This window comes from Phoenix dactylifera, unplaced genomic scaffold (assembly GCF_009389715.1).
Source record: "Phoenix dactylifera cultivar Barhee BC4 unplaced genomic scaffold, palm_55x_up_171113_PBpolish2nd_filt_p 000395F, whole genome shotgun sequence".
In the NCBI taxonomy this organism is placed as follows: domain Eukaryota; kingdom Viridiplantae; phylum Streptophyta; class Magnoliopsida; order Arecales; family Arecaceae; genus Phoenix; species Phoenix dactylifera.
The window spans coordinates 2722-7454 of record NW_024067840.1 but is presented as its reverse complement, the minus strand read 5'-3'; the positions used below and the strand labels follow the sequence as shown (position 1 = coordinate 7454).

At 38.3% G+C, this 4733-nt stretch overlaps 1 long non-coding RNA gene across 1 annotated transcript; it reads right to left on the bottom strand.

Annotated features, from left to right (window-relative positions):
- Positions 1-1337: 1337 nt before the first annotated feature.
- LOC103718457 lies at positions 1338-3842 on the bottom strand. The gene is made up of 3 exons (XR_005508157.1): positions 3317-3842; positions 2626-2694; positions 1338-1564 (listed from the first exon to the last, which is right to left on the bottom strand). It is a non-coding gene; the product is annotated as an uncharacterized LOC103718457 (long non-coding RNA).
- Between the last annotated feature and the right edge of the window lie 891 nt (positions 3843-4733).

Below are 4733 nucleotides of genomic sequence, written 5' to 3'. Positions count from 1 at the left end.
ACCGGCTGTAATCCTAGAGATTATAGTGAACTCCCAAGTGAAGCTTGGGGAGTGGACGTAGGAGCAAGGGTTAGCTCCGAACCACTATAAAACCTCTTGTGTTTGTAATTGGTTCATTGTCTCTTCCATCCTCTCCACTCACTACAACTAGTAATCTAATTAATCAGCCTGCAATAATATTAATTAGTTACTCATTAAGTTTTAATTTGCAATTATTACTTAAAACCCAATTCACCTCCCCTCTTGGGTTGTCTTCTTGGGCAACAAGTGGTATCAGAGCAGGAGCTCTTCTATCAAAAGAGTAAAAGATCAAAATGACAACCCCTTTTGGATCTTCACTTATTGAGGGACAATCCACCAATTGGCCTCCATTCTTCAATGAAACCGACTACGCCTATTGGAAGGCTAGGATAAAAATATTTATCCAAGCCCAAGACTATAAGATTTGGAGTATCATAGTTAATGGACCATACATTCCTTCTATTTTTGTAGATAACATTACTATTCCCAAGCTTGAAAAAGATTGGGATGACAATGATAGAAGGAAGGCACAACTAAATGCCAAAGCAATGAATGTGCTTTATTGTGCCTTAGACCGTAATGAATTCAATAGAGTCTCTACTTGTAGTTCTGCAAAAGAGATATGGGACAGACTTGAAGTGACCCATAAGGGCACGAATCAAGTAAAGGAATCCAAAATAAACATGCTAGTTCATAAGTATGAACTATTTAAAATGGATTCTAATGAAACTATCACTTGCATGTTTACTAGATTTACTGATATTGTCAATGGTCTAAAAAGCCTTGGCAAAAGTTATGCTAACAGTGACCTTGTCAGAAAAATTCTTCGATCTTTGCCAAGATCATGGGAAGCCAAGGTAACGACAATCCAAGAAGCCAAGGACTTAAACAAGCTGCCACTCGAGGAGCTTCTTGGATCCCTGATGACGCATGAGCTCACAATGAAACAACACAGCAAAGAAGAATCCTCTCATAAGAAAAAGGTAATAGCCCTCAAATCTACTTCTTCTAACAAAGATCCATCTTGCAGTAGCAGCAGCGAAGAAGAAGACAATGAGGGAGATGATGATGAGGCTCTTCTCGTGCGAAAGTTCAGAAAGTTCATCAACCGGAAGAAGTCCTTTCATCAGAGGAGATGTGGGATCCCCTCCCACAGTAGGTTAGTCAGGTACAGTACCGAGCAGAGTTTCTATTAGCAGCTTGTGCCGCGGTTCACAAGTTACTATTAAAAACCTGTCAATTACTATATCCAACCAACCAATAAAATCAATACGTCCTAAACCTGTCAATTTAATTTATTTAACTCACTTTAATCATAACTAAAAGCAACCCAAGCTTTCATTGATAACTTAAAGTCTACTATACATAGCTCAAAATATAACAAACTTTACATCTGTCTCAAGTTAGTTTACATTCACACCCCAACTATATGCATAATACAAAGGTTTTTTCCTTTCACTCAGAGGGGCATGGCCAACCTTCTATGACAAACTTCTAGGATGATGCTGATGCGATACTTTTATAATGTTATGACTCTGCCGATCTGCAAGAATTTACAGAAAAAGAGAGGGATGAGACCTAAGTCCCAGTGAGTGGACAATCTGTTAATCATGAGGAGATATGAGGTTTCAGCTGTGATACTTACATACATCAAATGTAACGTGTTTATGCCACATATGAAACATTTGCATTTGACCTTAAAGCACTTAGTTTCAACCACATAAGAAATCTGCTATTTGCCAATAGTACTACAACTAGCAGGAAATAAAGCTGTTGCTTTAAAATAAAGCATTAATAAAATCGCCTTGCTCAAGTCCTTTTTTTTTTTTTCTGGACCGTAGAGTCCACTTTCCTTCCTTGAAGAATTTGATACATAGAACATTCACATAGGTTCTGAAATCATTATGCTTAAAAATAATACATTTGTTGCTCAGTCATATGTATACATAGCTTAAATATTGAAAATCATGGCTCCCGCGAGCCCTACTGCCGGCCACTCGCATGAGGCACCATTCTCATGAGTAGCTCGACAGTCCTATGCATGGTGCTACTACTACGCCCTCCCGGCGTCCCAATTCTGCCCCACTGGCACATATCATACTACGCCCTCCCGGCGTCCCAATTCTGCCCTACTGGGCACATATCATAGCTACGCCCTCCCGGCGTCCCATCTCTGCCCTATTGGGCACATATCATAAACTCTGATGTGATGTATCCAAGGTAAAAGTGCAAATATTAGTTACTGTAACAAGGTTGGAGTCGACTCTAGAGTATAGGGGTCAACTCCAGAATAGCTTGGTGTCAAACTAAAATGACTCTCTTGGCCGTGATAAGGGGTTTTAAGTGGTTCAGTCACTTTGGGTTAATCCATTCCCAAACAAGTTCATAAACTTATGAATCAACAAACATGAATTTAAAGTATTTTCAAGCATAGCATATATTTTCCAAATCAGATCATTTATCCACTGATAGAAAGCAATTTAATCATGAGAATTAATACTTCTTATTTTCATTCTTTAGCATATTCATTCTGAATTTGGAGACATCATTCATTTCTCTGGAATTACAAAATAAACTACCATAGTTAAGAAGAAAACCACTCACCTTGTGATGGCTAACGCACCACCCTAGTGCTTGATACTCCCGGCACACTTCCGGGACTCTCTTCTCCTCCTAAATAATTAGAAGAGTCAATCAAAATTATAACCTATATGATGCAACATGATTATGCATGTTCCAAAAAGAAATCCAACACCCTCATCTTAACTTTCTGATTTTTTTACCTTGCTTGTCTTATTTTAGGATAAATAAAACCTCTCAATTCTCAAAGGTTTCCAAGCTTTTATCTCCCTCTTTGATACCCTGGGTTAGGACTAGAAAACCTTCTATATCATCTATAAATTTTCAGCTGCCAAACAACTACTTAACACCAAAAATAAATCACAATTCAATTCCCCTGTTTTCAGCTTGTTTGTTCTGTTTTCGAGCCAATTAAACCTCTTAACTCCCGGAGGTTCTTAACAATCAATTCCACCTATTAGGCTCTGTGTTAGGACTAGGAAATCCCTAACACAACCTACAAACTTTCAGCTTTAAATAACAATTTAATCACCTAAAACACAAAGAAATCCCATCGCTTCTTTCTGCAGAATTTCAGACTGCTTTCAACAACTTCGGAAGCATAGTTCAATTCCTTTTTCATACCTAAAAATTCATCTAGAATAACTAAAATCTTCTTTTATCACCCTCCTACGTGGGACTAAAATTAGAATCACTAAAAGTTTGGAAAATTCACCTGAAATTTGCTAGGAAGCCTGGGTGCACCAAAAATTTCTGTATTTCTGTTCTGCAGCCCAACAGCAAGTTGCTCTTCCTCTTTACTTTAAACCTTCTTCCACAAATTATTTGGATTCCCCAAGTAGCTCTCTCTCTTCCCTAGCTTCCTCTATCCCTCCCTGGAGCTTTTCCTGGCCTGATTTGGGCTGGCACCTACAACCAACCACTGAACTCCTAACGGTTGAACAGCAGCAGCACAAGTTGCTGCCTGCTGAAACATGCTAGACACCCCCCCTTTTGACACGTTAGCTTCCCAGACACCTAACGTGTCAAAAGAGTGGTTCCCAGGGGTTTTAAAAACTAGGTTTTAGGCCACGTCATGCTTCCTACTTTTTATAGAAATTTTGGACAAATCTAGGTCTGCAGTTTTCTGTAATGACAGGCTTCCGAGGGACTCACCTAACTTGCTTTGTTCCAGGCTGTAGGCTAATCCATTTGAGCTGAAATTTCAACAGTAAATCCCCTACTCAATGTATATTATGTGTTTAAAATTTTATTTAGATTCATGGACTATATCCAGAGTTATTGCACTCTCAATCTGTGGAACCGTAAAATTTTCTGTAACAGCTGAAATCCCGACATTTTTGAAATGATTTTGAATCAAACTTCCTGGAAAGTTTCCATCCAATTTACATCATAAAATTTTTGATATTCCCTCACCTTTCATGTGCATTCAGATGCTCATAATGAACTAGGTTAAAATCATGAAGATGCTTCATAACTGGTAAAAATTACTTAAGCTACCCTAACCCTGGTTCAGGGTGTTACATTTTCTTCCCCACAAAAAAAAAAAATTTCGTCCTCGAAATTTAGTTACCTGAAATCTGGAATAGATATGGATATTTTCTTCTCATTTGATCTTCTCTTTCCCAAGTAGCCTCTTCTGCATTTTGATTCTCCCAAAGCACTTTAACTAGGGGTATAACTCTATTGCGCAACTGTTTCACTTCCCTACTCAGAATCTGCACTGACTTCTCTGGATAAGATAAATCTGTTTTTAATTCAACTGGTTCAGTCCGCAAAATATGAGAGGGATCTGAAATATATTTCCTCAACATTGAAATGTGAAACACACTATGTATCTGGGAGAGTTCTGGTGGTAGTATCAAGCGATACGCTACTGGACCAATGCATTCTATTATTTCATATGGCCCGATATACCTTGGGTTTAATTTTCCTTTCTTTCCAAACCTCAGTATACCCTTCCAAGGGGAAACTTTGAGAAAAACTTTATCTCCTACACTGAAATGTACATCTTTACGTTTTGGATCTGCATAACTTTTCTGTCTATCTTGGGCTACCTTCAATCTTTCTTTAATCAATTTTATCTGATCTGAGGTGATCTGTACTATTTCTAGGCCCAACAATTTCCTTTC